Source organism: Ictidomys tridecemlineatus, unplaced genomic scaffold, assembly GCF_052094955.1.
Source record: "Ictidomys tridecemlineatus isolate mIctTri1 unplaced genomic scaffold, mIctTri1.hap1 Scaffold_905, whole genome shotgun sequence".
Classification (NCBI taxonomy): Eukaryota; Metazoa; Chordata; class Mammalia; order Rodentia; family Sciuridae; genus Ictidomys; species Ictidomys tridecemlineatus.
Genome location: NW_027526139.1, coordinates 28,867 through 52,532, shown reverse-complemented (window position 1 = coordinate 52,532; position 23,666 = coordinate 28,867). Strand labels below are relative to the sequence as shown.

General features: G+C 33.7%; 1 pseudogene; it reads right to left on the bottom strand.

Moving 5' to 3' along the window:
- Positions 1-4,052: 4,052 nt before the first annotated feature.
- Positions 4,053-22,439, bottom strand: LOC144374840 (axin interactor, dorsalization-associated protein-like; annotated as a pseudogene).
- Between the last annotated feature and the right edge of the window lie 1,227 nt (positions 22,440-23,666).

Sequence of the window (23,666 nt, the reverse complement as noted above, 5' to 3'; positions counted from 1 at the left end):
TTTCCCAAGTGTCTGTTGATTCATTGGATCGTCATGAGACTTTGTGCCATTGGGGAAGCATGTAAACTCACTCTCAGAACTGAAGATGGTGACTTGGCAGCATATTCCCTGTTGCTCACTGTTAAGGAGGCTGGACCTTGGTCTACTGTGGACTTCTACAGAGGATTTCTTTTACTTGTGAGAAGTCTTGTGGCTCTATTTTTGTAGCACATTCATGTACTTTTTTCTAACCACTGTCTATGTGAGAATGGTTTTCTAAGAATGAGTTTACATTAGTAGCAAGAGTTGTTTGACCTGAAGTTCTACTGCTTTTGCCATTATTGCATTATAACAGTAAAATATAAGGTAGTATGTTGTGTCTATAAAATAAGGAAATTTCTTTTTAAAAATGTACACAACACACTCTTCTCTTTCCCATACCTTGCCACTGATTTTCAAGGAATATGATAAAAAAAATTAGAAAAGTATAATCCTCTAAGAATGAATGAAACTCATAAACTTATAATGTCTATAATCAGCAAATATGGGCTGAATTAAATTCTTTTTTTGATAGATACTCAAATATATTTTATTTAAAAATCAATTAAAGCAAATCCTGAATCTGTAACTACTGTCTTTAAAACAATGTTTCTAAGAACTAGCTCTCCAGAACTGTAATATTAATTACGGTAATTTTAACAGTACATTTTAAGAGGTTTAAGATTTAAATAAAATTATAAAAGCCTAGTACTTTTTTTTACTGCTAGACCATATTCTTCCATTCTTTTAAATTCTAGAAAGTAATAGGATTGTTGAAACCTAGAACATAACATATCATTGTTCTTTTTATGTCCCCTAAGTATTCTCAAAATAGGGGCAAAAGCTTCAGTGTAAAACAAAATCTCTAAACTACTGAAGATAACTCAGAATAAAAAGAATTTGAGTCCTTTAGGAAGAATTCAATCTACATAACCTCCATTTAATATTAGAAGCAGCAGCTGTGTGTGTAAGAGGAAAACCATATAATAGCTTATGCCATTTTTAACCATGTAAAATAAAATTTAAGTCACAAACACCAATTTTGAATGTATCTTTCAACCTCTACAGGACACAAGGCAATGCTGAAGTTACTAAAACTTCTAATTTTATAATAGCATTTAAATAAAGGTGATGTCAGCTAGGAAGATAGATTTTCAAGGAAAGGCAGATTTATTATTTTATTCAAAACAACAGTAGTTTTCCCTCTAAAGCCTTTTTTGTATTTATTCTATTAGTAAGTTATAATGCATTCTACGTAGTTTATCTGATCAGTTCTGAACCCACCCATAGTTGCCTCTCCTTACATCCATCTGATTGTACCACTTCTGTAGCAAAGCCCAAGGTATCTGCCAATATACAGGTTGTGTAGAGAATACTGTCCCCTGATTCAATTATACTTTTGTATCTCAAAAGTTTTAGAAGTCCTCTCCAGCAAATTGTGTTTCAGTTTAGTTTCTAAAATCATTTCATTTGTGAAGCAGTAGTGTTTCAACCTGAAAGTATTACTGCTATAGTTGTAATTATTGTCCAGTGACTCATCCCCTCCCACACTAGAAAGTAAATTTAAACAACTAATTTGTAAGATACAGATTGCTTTGTGTTAACTGCTTCAAGAAAAAATCACCTTTTTTTGGGGGGGGGTTGGTCAATCAGGTCTGAATTAAAGCTAAGCTGACGACAATGTTCAATTTAAGTTTGTTTAATGCTGATGAAAGACATTCATATAAAGCATCCTCTTTTTTTTCCATATAACCCCATTCTTTGGTGGCAGCTGGGGTTGTGGCTCAGTGGTAGAGTACTTGCCTAGCACAGGCAAGGCCTTGGGTTTAATCCTCAGCACCACATAAATAAATCGAGGTTAAAAAAAAAAGCATTCTTATGTGAAGGATGCTAAATGTTTCTTCATATAAATTATCACTTTGAGGGGCTGGGGTTGCATGTGAGGCACTGGGTTTGATCCTCAGCACCACATATAAATATAAAGGTACTGTGTCCATCTACAACCAAAAAAAGTTTGTTTTTTTTTAAATTATCACTTTGATATACATATTTTATAGTATGAGAAAACAGAAAGAACAATGTATCAGTTTTGCTACATTTTAATAGTAGATTTTAAGGGAGCAACATCAAACATCAGTAACATCAAACAAAAAGGTACTGAGCATTCCACAGGGTACAGAGTAGAGTGCTGCCAAGCACCTTGGAAAGTTTACATGACATGGAGAAGATGAGGCCCTTCTCTTGAGAAGTTTACAGTCTGGAAATTTTGACTACTCAGAGTTTCGGTTGAGTGAACATTTTATTAAGGCAAATTCTTCATTTCCTAGAACTACTGTATACTGAACTATTTTTGCACTTGTGAAATTAACCCAATCCAGATGAAAGAAAAGACTAAATTTGGTTGAGAATTCTTTCAGGCTCATATAGTTTTATTAACATTCATCTAGTAAACAAAACTGACCTAACAGACAACTGAAAAATTAAAGACTAGATCTCTTGAAGTGCAAGGGCTAAAATAACTGTTATTCGTTTTAAAAAGCAAATTGATGGTATGATTAGGGTTTACACTAGTTTAAAAATAGGCCAAGTATTGCATTCCCTTCATGCATTGTTCATTTAAAATAGTGAATATTAAAATACATGGGTTCTACATGTAACCCACAAAAAAGCTCCTCACAAATCTTTATTTTCTGTGTATCAAATATCCACCTTGTGTACTATGACAGTTTTATTTATGTCTCATCAAGTTAAAAGTAATGTAAATAGTGAAATTATAATAGGCTAATAACCTGCATATTTTCATATGAATGTCAATATATCTAAATAGGAAATAAATGGCAGTCGTATCTACCTATATTAAAAAAATAGAATATCTTTCCAGATTTTGCATACTCATCACTTTATAAAGACAAGGTATGCAGGTTTTAAGGTTTCACAATCAGTTGTCAGAAAAACAGCAGTTGTTCCTGCAGTATCTCATTAGCATCTGACTCAATTATTTTTAGATGACATGATTTAGACGATGTAAACCCACTCAAAAATTTGTAATTATTCTGAGAGAGATAGTTTTAATGTTAACCCTAGAATAATTTAATGTTAACCATAGAAACAATAGCAATGTGACATAGAACAACTAATCAACATGACTAAAAATATGCTCACTTTCAGAAAAACAATCTGGTCATCTGGAAAAAAATCACAGCTACAATCTGGGGAACACTCCCATATAAGATATTGATCTGATCAAGGCACACTATTTCTAAGTAGAACTATCAGATGAGGGTGAATTTAGGCCAGCTCTAAGGAACAGCCTAAAAGACAGACCATAACTGATCCAATTTCCTTTCAAAGCAATCTGGTACTATCCTACCCACTTCAATTCAAAAGTTTGAAGTTAATTCAAATCAAAGGACCATATTGGAGCAAAAGTGAGCAAATGTGTAAACTCTAGCACATTCTTATTGCTGTATTAAGTTTGAAGATGAGCATACCTACCACAGCAATATTGTTCCAGGAAGCAGGGTAGGAACAGTGGTAAATTAGGAAACAGACTATTAATTGCACAATTAATAGAAAAGTAAAAACAAGTTTCAAAATCTACAATAAATCTGTATCCAAAGGAGACATAACAATGAGGTGCTGGACTTTAGTTCTGTGGTACAGCTTTGCAATGGACTCACTGGCCTATAGATACGGTTTACTTCCTGCCTCCTGAAGGATGAATATGCTACACAGAGCTATGATGGTTTCTACTGAGTGGTAAAATTCACAGAAATTCCACATTACTCATGTCAGAATCATTCCTTGTACAAAGTTTGATGTAGATGAAGATAAAGTGGTTTCTTGGTCAATAACTGCAATTTCTTTCTTTTAAAGTCAGTGGGTTTCTTGTATCTGTAACCACAATAGAAAGATCATTGTTTAAAATACTTTGATGATTGATCTACTCCAATGTTACATTCTCGATAAGAGGGACTAAGAAGAAACATGAACTAGTAACCATTAGAACAGTATGAATCCTATATGTATATCACTTACAGTTCTATTAGAGTTGGCCCAGGTTTAATCTCATCCATCTCCATGAAAGCAAAACACTTGATGCTGGTAAACCTTTTTTAGGCTTGTAGTGTTTGAATTCAAAGAAGATAGCTGCACCTAAGGAATTAAAACAAACAACATAAGCCAGAGACCACACATTTCTTATGTGTCACCAGAAGCCTATGATTTTACAAAGTAACATGTGTCAAACAGTCTGATGACACAACTGTTGATAACTCACTGTGGCTGTCACTCCAAGCTCTGGTACTAGCATGTCTGAATGACATTTCTCCATATCATTTAATTCTACAAAGTACAACAAAAATGTATAGCAAGAATGTAAGTTATGTACACAGGTAGAATCATAAACTACCAAAGAATATAAAATATTAAATACCACAAGAAAAACAGAAGTTACTTAAGTATCAGCAGTACCTATAGAAATGGTTTCAATAAGCACCTGTATTAGATAGAATAGAAATTTAAGAGTTCCTTTAAAAAAAATTCTACCTTATATCATTTCTCTCCCTCCTGAAACCACGCCCAGATTGTCCTTTCCATATTCTTACAAACTAACTGCCAGTTATAGTATCTTTTTACCCAATGCATCTTATTGAAAGAAAAAAAATAATTCTTTAACTGTTAGAAAGTAATCATTAGGTTCCTAAAAGGACTTAAGGTAATTATTAGGGAACTTGCTTCCTTAACTCTGTATTATGAGAAAAACTTCCCTATCAAATAATATTTAACCACATTATTACACAACTAGATAATGCAACTGCTAATTCTCATTTTAAAAAAAATTTTGATTTGACTTTAAGTCAATATTCATAACTATGTGACATAAGATCTTGTGTTAAGTATACTATGAACACAAACCCAGATAAGTACTGTGTCCTTAAGAAGTCAGTAACTGATAATTACAAACCTTTGGTTAATTTTTCAATATGCTTCTGGAGCTCAATGTCCACATTAAAATGAACATATGTATCTTCTTTTCTTGAAGCCACAGGAGTATCTTGCACAGGAGTTAAATCTATGTCATTCAGATCTGGAGAAACAATTAAGTTTCTGCTTATGAGCATTCACATATACAGACGGAAAATATAGAAACTGCAAAGGTTACAGTTCCTAAAGAGGCATGGAAAGAGCTGAGAGGAGATTCTCAGGCTAAGAGATTCTTATTTGGTGTGAGCAAGTATGTGAGAGTTGTTGAAGTTCATGGGGTATGTGGAGAGAAATGAATATAGACTGGATAGGAGACCTCATGAAGGGGACAAGGAAGCCTTTACATGGCCAAGTGGACAAAACTTGATCTTCATAGTGAAGTGGTAGGAAGCCTTTACATGGCCAAGTGGACAAAACTTGATCTTCATAGTGAAGTGGTAAAAAGAACAAACATGTTTTTTTTTTCCTTAGGGAATAGCCCACTATATATTTCTATGCCAAAAAAAAATCTGGAGTATATAATTTGCCACAATGGAGCTCTGCCACCAATCTCTAACTTTGATCAAGTATATGACTTATTTAGAAAAGCCTTTAAACCTAACCTTATCATAATTTCTCTGTTAAGAACCAAAAATGGATGAGAACAGCCAACAAAAACCCTTTGGTTAATGAATAATTTTTCATATATATTATCTAAATTCTGGTTATACTGTTTACAACATACCCTGAATTTACAACAATCAGATGGCACGTTATATATAGTTTTAATTTTCCGGGTTTAAAAATCTCAGTTTAGTCAAATTCAACATGGACTCATTTAATAACTCCTCAGTGTTTATGTGTTATTCATTTATGTGTCTCAAAAAGCTCAAAAAACAATTTAGTACATTTAATAATTAAAAAAATATTTACATATAAATATTTCAGTATAACATATGCAAAGGTAATTTAACATTTACAACATCATTAAATATTTTTGTGTTTTTAGTATACTTTCTCAATGAGTATGCAGTTTTATAAATGGCCTATCAAACAATGTAAATATTTTCCGGTACACTATATATTTGATAACTGGTAACCTCGGAATTTAAAAGTGTACCAGTATTAGTGCTGTGGATTATGTTCTTTAAATAAATGTTTTTCTTTGTGGTCATATTTTTCTTTTAATTAGCACTAATGAACCCATGGATCTGACTTTATTTCTGCAATTGATAAAAGTTCCTCCATTTAATTTAAGCACCGATCTGTTCCTTTGGTGCAAAACTACAGATTAAAATAAGCCGTTTGTACTAACTATAGTTATTTCTGTAAAATGGTATAATTTATTCCTTAATCACATCATCATCCCACGGGATTGCTTTCAGGGCATGGATGTTATGGATGCACCCTACTTCCCTGTCCCCTGATTTTCATCTGCCTCTGTAGGATTCACCTAAGTAGATACCTCAGTAGCACAGGAAGAAGAAGGGGCTGAAGCAGGAGAGATGGGAAAATAGGACACGGGGCTTTGTGGAGAGAAATGAATATAGACTGGATAGGAGAAGGTGAGGGGTGCTATTGTTAATCTACATCCTGAAGACTGTAGCTGCTGTTAAGGACAATGTGTATGTTTAGTCTGCACATTAGATGGAATCTGAAGAGCAAAAATCTATACAAACTCAAAAGCAAAAGTGAGTGTATAAGTAGGAAATATTTTTTGTAAGTCTTTCGAACTATGTTCTGTTATGATCTCTTCTAGGATTTTGCCTCATTATAGAATGCATTAAAGTAAGTTGTCACATATACAAGACCATCCCCTGTCAAAAACTTTGTCCCATATGAGAAAAAACATAATGCAATTTGCCAGTTATTTACCCTTTATACTAACTGTAATATAGGGATCGATGCACTGTCCAGTGTCTTTCAGACCAATTTTCTCAATCCTGATAGTGAGTAATATCATTCCCGGTTCTGATGGCAACCTTGGTAATAAAGTACCTGGCAACAGAGAAACCTCAGTAAAAGTTAGCTCCACCAACAATTCAGAGTAAATACTTTGACAAACAGAAGATATAGCCTACCTCTTAGGAACTAGCTAGGCATTATGTATTTTTATTTCCGAAATTCATGAACATCTGATGTTATACTTTTTTAGAAAAATATTTAATTTTACACATAATATATCTGCATTTCCCAACCATAAATCACCTTTAAGCAGAAATAATCATTTCTATAATAATAGTATATAGTATGTATAATAAAAGTATGTTAAAAAGATTACTTGAGGAAGCCCAATTATACATAATTGTATAATATGCTCACATAATATTTATATTCCATATGTACTTCTATATTATACTCAGCATCTTAATATGAAGTGGTAGAACAAAGACAAGAAAAGCTTTTAAAATACTTGTTATACTGTTCTAAAGTCTGAGACATTTAATATCAGAGTTGATCAATACATTCTTCTCTTTAGTTACTCCTAATAAAGAAAATAATTTACAATTTGATATTTATGTTTTAATTTAACTATATAGTCTAACTTCTATTCTTCATTCTATTTTGTATGAGTTATTCTCTCAGAAATTAGTACTATACAGACTGCCATATAAAATGGCCATTTGTATAACTGAACATTTTCCCCAAAACCAACTAAAATTTTTAAAACTAAAAACCCACCCAGAACAACATGACAACATTCACCCACCAAGGACATATGAAGGAAGAAATCAACTGTTCAGTATGTTCCCTTTTTTGAAACTAGCAATAGAGAACAGATGCAAATAAGCTGATTTTAATCAAGTATGTATACAGAACCTCAAAATACACTTAACAAAAGATTTTGGTTGATGTTTTTCAAGTTTCTATTCAACAATGTGTTATGCTACTTTTAATGATGAGTTATTTGAAATACATGAAGCAATAAACACACTACATTTGAAAATACACATTTGATTGATGGCAAATGTGGCTTGAGAAAATTTTGGGAGGTGATGGGAATGTTCTGAACTTGTATAGTGATGACAGATGCAAAACTCTATAGAGGTGTCAAAAATCGATGAATTTTATACTTACAGAAGGGAAATGTTATGAAATGCAAATTGTACCTCAACAGTGCTGTTAAAAATGTATTACTTTCTAATATAAACAAATATGAAGACAATACAGACAAATGCAATAATGGGAAGGCCTGGAGGCTGCATTCCACTGTTGCATTAACAAACCTAAATGGGCTCAGGCTGATATCATTAAATATATACATAATACCTTTTATGCATCTTTTTTGATTGACAAATGAGGGTACTTTTAGAAGAGGGGCTTGTACCTGGACATCTGGGATGAACTTCAGAGAGTTAAGAAACACCTCTGAAATTTTATGAAAAATGTGAATATGTATACATTTATATTTATATACATACATATTCACATGTATGTATATCATATATGAATTTTTCTGCAGAAAAGTTCATTCTATTATGTAGTACATGGCTGTATAAATATGCTACAGTTTATGTACACATTCTTGTGTTGATAGACATTTGAATTACTTCAAGTGTTTGGATATAGTTAACAAGGCTATAATAAATACTCTTCTGAACATCTTCTGGTTCCCATAAGCACCCATTTCTGAAACAGAGGAATCACTAAGTCACCTGGCATGTTACCTCCATACCTACTATGTAATGACAATCCATTTCCCAAGGTGGTTGTGCCAATTTTTATTCCTAGCCCAAGTGCAGTAGTGTTCCCATTGCTCCACATCCTCACTAGGTACTGTTTTCTCAGATTCTTCATGTTAGCCAATTTTGGTATAAAGAGATCAATCATTTTAATTTGCATTCCTCTGAAGATTAATAAGGTTGAGCACCTTTTAGAATAAATCAAATATATGATTTCCTCTTTTCTGAAGTGTGTTCAATTATTTTGCTCGATTTTTTATTGAGATATCTATCTTATTGAGCTGTAGGAGGTCTCTATTATTTTGCTGGACAAATATTTTACAAATAGCTTCTTAGTACTTTTCCTTTATAAAGACTTTTTGTTGAAGTAGAGCATATACATTTTAAAATGTACAAATTGTTAGTACAGTTTGCTGAACTTCCACAAAGTGAATACACCTGTATAACTAGTATCAGATCTAGGAAAGATATGATCAGCCTCCTGGGAGTGTCCTTCCCCCCACCATATCCAATTCACTCTTCCAAAAGATAGCAACCATTGCTAACTTCTAACACCAAGTATTAGTTTTGAATGTTAAGAATGACTTTTCTCTGCCATGGTGTCTTCTGATTATGATAAATACTTACTGCTAGTAATATCAAATTTCTTAATATCTTCCTTTACTATCAGTGCTTTTTATGTCATATTTAAGACAACTTACCCCACTCCAAAATCATAAAGGTATTATCTTGAAAGCATTTTATTGTTTTGCCATTCACACTTAATTCCATATGTCACACAGAATTATTGACTATGGTGTATAGTAGGGGCTTTAATTTCATTCAATTTCACATAAATACTCAATTGTCTCAGCACTACTCATTAAAAAGACTGACATTTTCCACCACTGATCTGCAGTCCCACTTCAATCATAAATCATGTGGCAATCACTTTCTGAGTTTTCTATTCTGTCTTACCGGACTGTTTATCCTCTTACCACTAATACAGTATCTTCATTCTATAGCTGCAATAAAAATTCAGATGAGTTTCAGAAAGAGTCTATCTTTATAAACTGCTTCTTCTAATTTATGAACTAGTATATATCTTTACATTTTAAAAATCATTACAATTATTTAATAGAATTTTATTTGACCTAAAAGCCTTCAGAAATAAAGACCTAGAGATCCAGGGAAAACTCCTGTTTTTATGTTTATGTTCCCTGAAGAATGGATGGCTATGTAGAAATGACTGGAAAAGGGGGTGTGAGCTAATGGTAAAAGGCTGCCAGGGTCCCAGCAAGCCCTGTCTGGTCAGATTCTTCTTGGCCTCTCTGTATAGCCTTCTTTCCTTCTGGACCTAAGGCAGGTCCTGTCTGGAATGAGGGTTTTTAAGAGAGGGGGGAAGGGAGGGTAGGGGGACAGGAAGGGAATAGCAGGGAAGGAAGGAAAGAGAGAGGGAGAGAGAGAGAGGGAGAGAGAAAGAGAGAGAGAGAGAGAGAGAGAGAGAGAGAGAGAGAGAGAGAGCGAGCACTTTCTAGGTTTTATGACTGGCTTTGGGAGAGAAGGGTGAACGGACAGGAGGGCAGGAGGAGAGCAAAGGCTTTGCTGCTGAGCTTGCTTTTGAGATTCCAATCTCCTTCAGTTAGAAGTTCTCAGCAGGCCAAACCCCACCCTTTGGGTTATCATATTCTGATCTGACCCTGCCCAACTTCCCCCTCTCCCTCCCTCCTCCTCCCTTTCTCCTTTTAAGAAGGGAATGTGTAGATCTTTCCATCTTTTAAGATCTTCTTTGATTTCTCTCTTTAGGGTTCTGTAGTTTTTATTGTATAGATCTTTGACTTCTTTAATTGATTCTCAAGTATCATTTTTTTGAGGTTATTGTGAATGGAGTAGTTTTCCTCATTTCCTTCTCAGAGGCTTTGTCACTGATATACAGAAATGCCTTTGATTTATGGGTGTTGATTTATATCCTGCTCCTTTGCTGAATTCATTTACTATTTCTGGAAAGATCTACCTTGCTCTTGGATAGGCAGAATTAATATTATCAAAATGACCAAACTACCAAAAGCACTATATAGATTTAATGCAATTCCAATCAAAATCTCAATGGCATTCCTCATAGAAATAGAAAAGGCAATCATGAAATTCATCTGGATAAATAAGAGACCAAGAATAGCTAAAGAAATCCTTAGCAGGAAGAGTGAAGCAGGGAGTATCGCTATATGAGACCCTAAACTATACTACAGAGCAATAGTAACAAAAACAGCTTGGTTTTGGCACTAAAACAGACTGGTAGACCAATGGTACAGAATAGAGGACACAGAGACTAACCCACAAAATTACAATCATCTTATTTTAGACTAAGGTGCCAAAAACATGCACTGGAGAAAAGATAGCATTTTCAACAAATGGTGCTGGGAAAACTGGAAATCCATATGCAACAAAATGGAATTAAACTCATAAATCTCACCATGCACAAAACTTAACTCAAAATGGATCAAGGACCTAAAAATTAAGCCAGAGACTCTTCGTCTAACAGAAGAAAAAAGTAGGCCCTAATCTTCATCATGTGGGTTAGGCCCCAACTTCCTTAATAAGACTCCTATGGCACAAGAATTAAAACCAGGAATCAATAAATGGGATGGATTCAAACTAAAAAGTTTTTTTTCTCAGCAAAAGAAAATAATCCGTGAGGTGAACAGAGAGCCTACATCTGGGAGAAAATTTTTACCCCTCACACATCAGATAGAGCACTAATCTCTAGGGTATATAAAGAACTCAAAAAGCTAAGCACTGAAAAAACAAGTAACCCAATCAAAAAATGGGCCAAGGACTTGAACAAACACTTCTCAGAAGAGGATATACAATCAATCAACAAATATATGAAAAAAATTTCAACATCTCTAGCAATCAGAGAAATGCAAATCAAAACTAAGATACAACTCCAGTCAGAATGGCAGCTATTATGAAGACAAACAACAATAAGTATTGGAGAGGATGTGGGGAAAAAGGTACACTCATACATTGCTGGTGGGACTGCAAATTGGTGCAGCCAATCTGGAAAGCAGTATGGAGATTCCTTGGAAATCTGGGAATGGAACCACCATTTGACCAAGCTATTCCTCTCCTTGGACTATACCCAAAGGACTTAAAAACAACATACTACAGGGACACAGCCACATCAATGTTTATAGCAGCACAATTCACAATAGCTAAACTGTGGAGCCAACCTACATGCCCTTCAGTGGATGAATGGATTTTTAAAAATGTGGCATATATACACTATGAACGTTTTTTAAAGAGAATAAAATTATGGCATTTGCAGGTAAATGGATGGCATTGGAGAAGATAACGCTAAGTGAAGTTAGTCAATCCCCAAAAAACAAATGCCAAATGTTTTCTCTGATATAAGGAGGCTGACTCATAATAGGGTAGGGAAGAGGAAAATGGGATGAATAGATGGATTTTAGATAGGGAAGAGGGGAGTGAGGGAAAGGGAGGAGGCAGGGGATTAGCCTCCTAATGAATGTGGAATGAATGTGATGGACATCATTATCCAAAGTACATGTCTGAAGACACATATTGGATGTCAACCTACTTTATATACAAACAGAGATATGAAAAATTGTGGTATATATGTGTAATAAGAATTGTAATGCAAAAAAAAAAGTATATGTATAACGTGAATTGGCATGAACATACTTTATACAAAGATAAAAAAATGTGCTCTATATGTGTAATAAGAATTGTAATACACTCCATTGTCGTGTATTTAAAAAAAAATAAAATCAATAAAAGAAAAAAAAGGGAATGGGGAGTGGGTAGGGAAAAACTGTGGAATGAAACCAAATTAACTTTTCAATGCACATATGTGAATATACTACAATGAAACTCATCATTTTGAACATCTATAACATACTAATTTTAAAAAATGTAAATAAATAGATCAGTAAAGTAGATGAAAGGGAACAGTGGGAGGGAGCATGGGGAGGGTGAAGGGACTGAATTGAAGCAAATTATATCCCATGCATTTATAATTAGTCCAAATGAATCTAATGAACAAATGAAAAAAAGAATAATGACTTCACTGTTTTTCTAAAATGCATTCTCATAAACAATTCAATTGAGAGAAATGAAAAAAGTAAAAGAGAATGTACAATTCAACATCTCACCATCCATAACAATTATTAAGTCACTCTTCCATCTTTTTCCCTAATTTCAAGATTGCTCCAGTTTCCATTTTCTTTTTGATATTCTTTTATTTCTTTCAATAAAGGTTTATTTTCTACATAAAATTCTTATATTTCTTTTGTTGAATTTATAATAAGGTCCTTGATATTATTTAATACTACTATAAATATTATAATAGTTCATTTTCTAAGCAACTATTACTTGTTTGAGATAAAATTGATTTGTCTGTACAGATTTTCTATCCAGGAACCACATTATCTTATTAATGAGTTATGAATAGTTTTTTTGCATATATTCTCTATATATTCATAAATGTGCAAATAAAGAACATCCCCCCTTTTATATTTCATTTTCTTGTCCTAGTGCAGTAGCTAGAGCTTCCAAAACAATGCTGATGAAAAGAAGTAATAGACACTCTTGTTTTGTTCAAATTCATGATTAAACGATTTTGGGCTGTAAATGTCATGTAGCCATGTTTTATCAGGTTAAGGATGTTTTTCTGTTCTTTGACAAGAATTGTTTAAAATCAAGGCTGTATTTCAAACTTAACTGAAAACTTTTTCTGCATTGTTGACAACTTTATGAAATCTTTCCCCTTAATCTGCTAATGTGAACTACCTTGATAAATTCTGCTAACAATAATTTGAAAAATCACTCATTAGTTCATGGAGATTTTCTGAATTATTTTCTACAGCATCCTATGTTTATTCAGTCAATCTTCATATGGCAGTTACTTTATTTCTAACTTTTTATCATTATAAAAAACACCTAAACAGAGAATCTTGTGTATATGCAAATGTTTCCTCCTCTTTTTCCTGTATTTTGGGGGTGCATCTTCAGAGTAAATTCTCAGGAATGGGATTGCTAAGGAAAAAATATGTACTTATATGTTGTTAGAGAATGCTCAATTCCCCTCCAAAGGAACCTCACCATTTTTCTGTTCCCACCAGTGATTAATAAGTACCTATTTCCCCTAAGACTCACCAACAGTAGCTTTAATTTCTGTTTTTTATTAAAAATAAAGTTGAGTATCTTTTTATGTTTAACGGATGTTTTTTAAATGTGTGTGTGTGTGTGTGTGTGTGTGTGTGTGTGCACGCTCGTGCGCTCGCTCATATTGTCTGTTCCTCTCATGTATTCTGCTTTGGTTATTACAATTAAAATTTTTCTTTATATATTAAGAATGTTGGGTTGGGATGTAGCTCAGTGGCAAAGTGTCTGCCTTGCATTTGCAAAATACTGGATTCAAACCCCAGTTCTAAAAAAGACAAAAAAAGAACCCACCCCACCCCACCCCCCAAAACCCCCAAGAATGTTACTTCTTTTATGTATTACCTCTTTACTACCTTTTTTGACATTCAAAAGATGATTGCTTTACAACTTTCAAAGTCTTTTTGATGTTAAGATTATTTTTTTCCAAGTTGATATTAAACTTGTTGTTACTTTGGGGTGAGTCAATTTTATAACCTGTCATCATCTAGGTCTTTCAGTTGAAATGGTAGGGCTGATGCTACATTCCTTACCAACAATCTTTTTGCCTGAGACTACACAGTAAGGTTTAATGTAATCATTATGCTTCGAATAATTTAATATGGAGGCAGTGATTTCAAGTCTGAATTTCTTGTTTAATTCAAGGTAGAATGTCAAACATTGTGTTCCATGATGAAGGAAGCTGAGTGTAATTAAGATCATAGATTACATAGAAAGGTGCCTATTTAAGGTGTTTCAGAATGGTCTATGATGTGCTCTCTCTCTCTGCATGGTCAACTCCTACATACTCAGTGAGTCCTAAATCTGGCTAGATTTATTGAACTCCCTCAGCCCTTCTTTTTTGCCAACCTATGACATTGGTGCACATCTCTAATCATAATCATGTGCTTTTGGCTCTGTCTTGCTGACTACACAATAAGCATCCTGAAAGGTGTGGGAACTGTTCCTTTTGTAGTATGCACAAGGAATAAACAGATCTTTGTTGAAGAAATATTTTATTGAATGAATGACTGAATTTCCAGTTCTAGAGGTTATCATGCTCTAGTAAACAAATGGCTAGAGAATCTATATCAATGAGTGAAGAAATAATAAACATAAAAGAAGATCAAATGCTAAAATAATACCATACCATCTATATGCATGTTTTTGCATCAAAGATAAAACCATGATAGTTGTAAATTGAGCCAATGCATTAAAAGGAAGATTTCTAAGTGAAGAATTAACATATCCAATTACATAGTGTAATATGAGAACAAGTCAACTACATTCATAAAATTCGAAGACTAACAAGGATAAGAAAGAAATCACTACACACAATCCAGTGTAAACTGTGCTATTCCAGCTAGATCATCTGCTCTCAGATCTAGAGCAAAGATCAGAAGAAATGTTCTTCCACATGGAATTGCTATGTAAATAAGAAATAGCTAACACTTGTGAGTATTTGTGATGTGCCACATACTATCCTAATCCTCTCATCTAATCCTCACAACAATAGTTTAGTTCTATTTTTCAGAGGTGAAAAGTGAGGCATAGAAAAACAAATTATCCATAATCACACAGAAGTTTGGCTACAGAGTCCATGCTTTTAACCATCATGTCTCATTTTAACATCTTTATTTTAATTGTCCCTAAAGCCTTAAAAAGAACTGCAGGAGAACCTCCCCATCTCAAGCTTCTGCAAAGTTCCTTTTGCCATGTAAACATAACAGTCACAGGTTCCCAGGATTAGAATATAGACATTTTTGTGAGGCCACTATTTATGCCTCATACTTTTAAATATGGAAAACTCTAAATGGCTACAGCTGTCCAAACCAAGTTTTCAATAACATCCCATGGATGTTATTGAGCTGTCACTAAGAACTCCAAGTAAGGGAGTGATTAAAAAAGAGTAAGATTTGAACTTTGTACACTGGGCAATGCACATTCACAGGAATGGACAGAGACTGAGCAGCCCAGATAGCAATATGATAGGTCTTTAACACTCATATAGCAGTGAGCAGCAGGACTGTGTTCATTTGGTTAATTCCACTTTCAGTTTTTACTGCAAGACAAAGGAAGCCATTGGTAGCTGGTGAGCCCCAAGTTGTACTGAACACAGAAAGCATGTATTTTTCTGACTTATCTGCCCCCAACCACCTCTTATGCACCAACCAGAGCAAGCATGCTCTCACTGGTGTCAAAAAGAGTTGGAAGGAATTACTCAATTCAGTGTGATTTTCTGCGAGAGGAAGATTCTAAGCCTAAACCTAAAGACAACTCTGATAAAGTAATGACAATGAATTAGAAGGTTTGGAACCATTTTACCACACTACTGTAATAGGGGATACCAAAAAGTCCATCTTGTTGATGGAAACTGTTTATTAACAGGTGGTACTTGGGTAAAAACTCAAGTTGTTCTATTTCATTGTGCTTCATCTGTGGAAAACAATTTGTGAAGGTAGCTATGGATCCCCCAAATGGCTGTTTGTTAAACATAGACAAGTTCCCTCAAGAATGTTTAAAAACTGTGTAAAAGCGTCTGACCTAGCCAAGAATGTTAGCATAAAAGCGTCTGACCTAGCCACTGCCACTGTGGAGAGGAAAGGGAATTGTGCAAGTAAGGCCTCTGCCTCTGCTGGGCACCCCACAGCACTGACACAGACCAAGCAATGAAGCACCACTCTACCTGCAACAGGTACAGAAAAACAATGGGAGAACATCTGAAGCCCCCCACCCCCAGCCCATAACTTCTTTGTTCCAAGAGGATGCTGAGAAAAATGAAGGTCTAAGTATCAAGTAGGATGGCCATAGAGATCATGGAGAATCAGACAATGAAAGGACCACCAGCCTGAGGATGAGTCTGGAGTGACATGGATATGAAGGTCAATGGGATCCTTAAGACCCTGTCCTCACATGCAGAAGAGGAAGTCATTCTTTTCTTTCAACTTTTTTATTTTTGCTTTTTAAAAATTTCTATTGTTTATATCTCATATCATACTATAAGGACAATTTCTAGTCCAAAATTGGAAATGGCATGACAGTCTTTGTTCCAAAATAGTACATCATTGTCTAGGTCAGAACATTAAAAGAGGAAAATTACCAAAGATTATATTTTTTAAAACACTGATTTGAATTTGCTTTTTACATGATATTGTACAAATGTTTGTCACAGGCATTTACTTCAATAAGAGGTGAGTCAGTCTTCATTTTGCCTTGGTGCTTGGTAAATTAAATGTCATGAATAAGGAGTACAAAATTTGTTGTCCATACTTTTAGGACAGAGATGAACCTGATATCTAAAATGTAAACTAAGCATTATCATATGTGTGTGATTATATATTTATGTCTTCTTTGTTTTAGATTTATCATACTTGTAATTAAATTCAGATGTTTGATACTACCAATTCAAAGTCTGTCACACACATTTTTTAAGTGCACATTTCTTTGTAATTTTAGAATCCAATAAAAATGATATATATAAAATAATATTTTCTATTATTTTGGGATAATTTTAACATAATTTAAAATAATGGTATTATCAAATCATTATTTGGTCATAACATTTTGTAAATGGCACAAAACATGAAATGGGTCTTAAAAATCTAGCAAGAGAAAAATTTTGCAATTTGTACTGCACATCTGCAATTTGTACACACATACAAATTGTGTGAAAATATGAAAACACATGCACAATTTCTTTTGGTTGGTAACTGATTAGTAGTTGAGAAACTGGTCCAACCTTTCAAGATAAAGAGTAAAATCATAAGAAGTTTGTTCACTTTGAAATTATATTAAAAGTTTGATAAAAATCTTAGGGGTCTTTAGCATTCAAATAATAATATTTCTAGGTCTGTGAAAAATTATACCTGATTAAAGTTGTTTGTATATAAGTTATATGAATATATTCTTGTTTTTATTTTCTTTATTGATTGGTACTAGAAATATGTATATTTCTGTGTTCAGAAATATGTGATTTGGATAATGGCTGAATTCTTAAGTGTAACCATCATATCTGGAAAAAAATAATAAATACTCTCAGAAAACCTAAGATGAATCAGTGGGTATATGCTTCATACACAGATGCCATTTAGCATGCAAGGAAGAGTTACTACAGGTGTTGGGTTAAAAATTTGAGTGGCCAGAGGACTTTCAAGACAAAGCAGGCCAGATGTTGCTTAGAGCCTTGATGAAGAGCATACTCAATAGACATTTCCTATAAATCAATTTCTGCAAAGCTCTGGAGAAAACCTTTTGACTTCAAGTGACAAGATTCATGGATTAAAAAAAAACTTAGCCAGACTTAGTAGTGCATGCCTGTAATCCCAGGAACTTGGCAAGTTAAGGCAGGAGAGGCCAGCCTGGGCAACTTAGCAAAACCCTGTTTCAAAATAAAAAAAAAAATAAGTCAAAGAGCTGGGGATGTAGCTATGTGGTAGAGCACCCCAGACTTCAATCCCCAGTACTACAAACAAACAAGAGAAATTATAAAAAAGAAATCTTAAAATGTTTCCAAAACTGCTTGAGAGTAATAGAATATTAACAAGCCTTAAAACTATTGAAAAATAGCTAGGAGAACTTCCAGATAACATTGAATGGTATTTTCCTTTCCTTTCAATATAAGTACATGACTGGATGAGGGACTCTGGCTGTGACTGTTCGGCTCAGTCTGAGAATTTGAGACTTTGAGAGAAAGGAAGTGCACAGAGAGCCAGAGTTTAACTGCACACTTTGGTGGTATTTACTGCTTAACCCTAAATATATTCTGAAATTCTGTGAAATAAGGATGCCCTAATATTCATGGAACAGCAATGAATATTTTGTTGCAGTTTTCAACTTCCTATATGCATGAGTAAGAAAAACACTGCACTTTAGCTGAAAATGAAATCCATATTTGCTTAACTCTCAAGTTCAACTCAGAATTGAATATTTATGCAGGAAAGAAACAAGTACAGGCTTGATATTAAAGAAGTAAGATTCACTCTTCATTTTGAGTTTCAAAAAACAGTTTTTGTACATATCTAAGACTATATAAAAGATGAATAACCAATACAAATCTAGAATAATTTTGAGATTGCTAGGCTTATGTTTAGGTCACTCAGAAATGTTTTTTTAAATTTTGTCTAAAATTGTGTCATGGCTATTTGTGCATGTGGTACTAGGAAACAAATGTAGGGCTTCACACAGGTGAGGCAAGCACCCTACCACTGAGCTACATCCCTAGTTCTTTCTATTTTGAGACAAAGTCTCTCTAAGTTGCCCCCACTGGCCTCATATTTGCAATCCTCCTGCCTCAATTTCTTAAGTAGCTAGGATTATAAGCATATAATCCTGATCAGCTATTTTTTTATTTGTATTACTTTGGTTTATCATTTAGAAGCTTTAATATTCAACATGATAAATAAGTTTTCAGGTAATAAATAATAGGTTATAAATTTATATCCTCTATTTAAATGAAATCTACTGAGATTACCTTAAGAAAATTAAACTTCTATTTGTACTTAAGCCAGTTAGTGTTTAAAGCAGTACACAAAAGTTACTGTTTGTCTTATGAGAATTGAAGGCTTTGAAAATGATATTAATGTCAAAGAAAGGTTTAACAATTTTTTATTCTTTTCAAGAAAGGTTGGATAAAAATTCATTTTTAATTTTAAATGGGAATAAACTACTCTTGGTCATACCACAGTCATATATTATACTTCATCTCATTAGCTTAACAGTAGTAGTGTTTAGCATGTGTGTTTGTCAAAACTCATAAAGCTGCACACTAAAAAAAGATGCCTTTTATATATGTAAGGGACACCTTAATCAATATTTTTTCAAAAGATCATAATAAGCTAGATGCTATGGCACAAGCCTGTAATCCATGTGACTTGGGAGGCTGAGGCAGGAGGATCCAAAGTTTAAGACTAATCTCAGCAACTCAGTGAGGCCCTCAGCAACTAAGTGAAATCCTGTCTCAAAATGAAAAATAAAAAGGGCTGAGGATGTGGCTCACTGGTAAAGTACCCCTGTGTTAAATCCTCAGTACCAAAAAAAAAAAAATACAACAAACTTACAATTATATAAATTACATAAAATAAAGATAATAAAAATGTTATAATTCTTAGGAGCACCCTGCCATGATAATATAGACACAACAGCCTTATCATGAATGAAATCTTCGATGTCCACAGTATAACAATTTTCCCCATTCTACAATTAAGTTAAAGGTCAAATTGTCCTTCAATGACATTTTTAATTTTATAATGACACAGGCCTTGGAAAATATGATCGAAAATCAAATATAGCCAATTGAACTATATGTACTCTTTCTTACTTTGAGGAAAATAATTCAGGGAATAGAAAGGTTTAGTGAGCTTTCTGTATCTCTGAAATAAAATACCAAAATGCTATATCAGAATACAAAAATCTAATTACTTTGGGCTTAATCTTTCATAGCAAATAGACTTAATTTACAGAGTTTCTTTTCAACTCAGCAACCTGAAACCCATAAAGTCCTTAATCTGTCCATTTCATGACTTACATCATCTGCTTCAAGGATCTTGTTTGCTACAGAAGTATAGCTAGTGAACAAATAATCAAACCAGAAACTTATAGAACTGGAATCTATTTCAAGTACAGCATGTGGTTTGAAAAGGAAATAAAAAATACAGAAAAATTTTAGCAAATTTATTTACCTCATCATCTCAGCAATTTTGAAATTTCCTACAAATATGACAAGTAAAATATAGCTCTTTCTTCATAAGGACAAGCAGATTGGAAATAATTACCTTGTATCAAAGAAACACTAACAATAACATTTTATAGTGACTGTAATTTTTCCAATAACCCTATGGTGTAGGACTGTTAGCACCATTTAGAAGTGATAATGAAAATACAGTAGCCACCACTACCCCAGCAAATGAAAAGTATCATGCCAAATGCTTTGTATGTGGTGCCTTAATTTTCATTGTAACCCTATGAATTAGGCATTGTCAACATCTCCTTTTATAAAGAAAAAAGTACAGTCACTTAACTACTGATTGGCAGATGTTAGACTTAAAAGCGCAGGTATCTTGTTTGTCTAAGCCTATACTGTTTATATTTCAAACGTCTTCTACCAAAGAGTATTTAAATTACTGGAATATGACTTTAATTATGAAGTTTTCTGGATGATATGTATATTATATTTAATTCTACCATAAAGCATAAAAAATGCATCACAATAGTACAGTGTTATTTCCACACTTCCAAAAAGTGAACTAGTTCATCAGAAGTAAAAACTGTGCACTGTATAAGAACAGAAGAAATTATAGAAGTGGAAGAGGCAAAAAATTCACTCAGGGTGCTTGACTAGGGTATTTTACAACCTTGTCAAGATCTTCCACAAATAAAAAGAACTTGCTATGTATTCTTTATTTCCCTGTTAAGGGCAACTGTATAATATCTGTTCCTCCAGGTCCAGGTTTCACAATCATATATGATTATTTAAAGAACAGCTAGATATATAAAGAAAAGAATTAACATAGCAAACAGTTACTCTAGAAAGCCTACTTACAATGTTGGTCCATGGCTAGCATCTGGGAACCTGGAATTCAGCAGGATTCCCATCATGCCCTGTTAAGAAGATCACTGTGCCTAAACCGTCCATGCAAACAATATGGTTTGTGCTGAACACTTGCTTTCTTCCTGGAGTCTGTAGTTTTGGTTCATGCTAACCCCAATAAGTGTCTTGTGCACTGAATCTCTACAGTGTTTCCCCAATAGACAATATTTTTCATTTTACAGGTGTGAAATAATGTTGAGAGAATCAAGTACATATTTGACTCTGCTGGGAGAGGACTCTTAGAAGTTTGGTTTCCTCTGGAATTTGCCTGTGTGCTTTTACCCTTTGCTGATTTTGTTCTTGTGTTTTCTTGTTGTAATGACTCAGAATACAACTGTGAGTACAGCTATATGCTGAGTCCTGTGGGTCTTCCTAGCCAATCACTAAACACGGGATGTTTTGAGGATCCCTGACAAAAATAGTAAGATACTTTCACAATAAACCATTAGCTACTGCTATCAGAATGGCCATGATAATTTGCTTAAGATTGGAAAACCTGGAGATGTTTTACCCACCACTAACAAGTACAAAAGTAAGTTCCAAACACCTGACCTTGAATTATATAATGTACATTTTTTTGTACCCACCAGGCACTCTAGCAGGAAAAGAATCAGGAGACCCTGCTCCAGCACCACCTTCTTCTTCATCTTCTTCAAATTCCAAATGCTCTTCCTCACCAGGGGCTGAAATTCTCCTATATAAAAAAGGACAGAAAAATTAGTGAGCTACTCCACTTAATACACCAGCTAACCCTCATAGCCACTAACTTCCCAGATAAGATGCTGATTATTAGGTTAATGTTGATATAAATGTCAATGTCAATCATCTCATTGCTACCAATGGTATCAGCCATATCACCAATACCAAATTTGATAGGGAAAAAATACAGAAATATTTGAAAAACAGGCATAAAATAGATAATAAAATCAGAAGATAAAATATGGATGCTTATTTATTTACCTTAATGGGACAGGCTGAACATCAAATGGAAATTCTTTATTATATGTGAGAATATTCTTTAGGACTAGAAAAAATACATAGACCAACATTAGACTTATATCATAATCTTAGACTTATATATTAGTTAGTCTTATATGTTATATCTTAAATTGATACTTTTAATCATATTTTATAGTGTATTAACCACACATTAATATATGTATTTTAAATTCCGAGCTTCACTATCATTTCAAGACTCTGCAATTGACTACTGAATGTCATAGCAAAATAAAAATGTCCATTGAGGACTGCAGGTACCAGTATTTTCAGAGTACTGTAAGATCTCCAAGGAAAGTCTCAGAGCCCTCATAGAAAATGAACCATAAAATAGTTCTCCAATGTACAAGGTCCTAGGTGATATGAGGTACCAGTGAAAGAGAATACCTCTTCTCCTGAAGTATTTTAATTAAAAGATTGATACTGAAGATGACTAATTAAAGAGAAATAGATAATCACATCTTATTCTTTATCCTCAGTAGATTTTCCTCAATACTTATCACACTGGTAAGGTTTGTAGAAGCAAGGTTATAATTCTAATATTCCTTTTATGATGAAATTTATTGTATATGTGTAAATACATATATACATGCATATATATATATATTTTTTACACGTGTGTACACACACATACACATACACACACACACACACACAGCAGACTTTCTCCTCAGGGAAGTCATCAAACAACATAATGCTATCACCTCTTGTGTCCTGGTTGATTACTTTCTGGCATGTAAGCCTACAGACAGATGTTCTACAATTCTATCTGTATCTGGAAAAGTATTTTATGAAATTTATTGTTTCATTCCCCAATTTATGGGTTCCTAGTGACTACCTGCAATTATTTCAAGGTGAATATTTAGCATTATTAATTGTGCAACCCATGGTTTTTACTCTAATTACTCAGACTTTAATTTTGGAGTCTTGCAGATTTGAGTTAAAAGGAGTATGGCATATTGGATTCCTAAATAAGGAAATTCAAAAAGAACAGGTTGTAATTACATAACTTATTCCAATAGGAGTCAATCATCCAGTGAGAAATAAGTTGGAAACTTGTACCTAGATTCTCATTACTCACTCTTATTCTCTCTCCCTTTAGCTCTTCCTCATCCTTTATCTCTTTCTTCATCTCAATAAATGCATACCGAGTACTCACAATGTTCCAATCACTGTTTTAGGTGCTAAAGATACACACAGTTATCAAGAACTCATATCTGGACCTTAGACCTTACTAAGGAAAAGTAGACAATAAATATGCCAACAAATAAACAAGATAA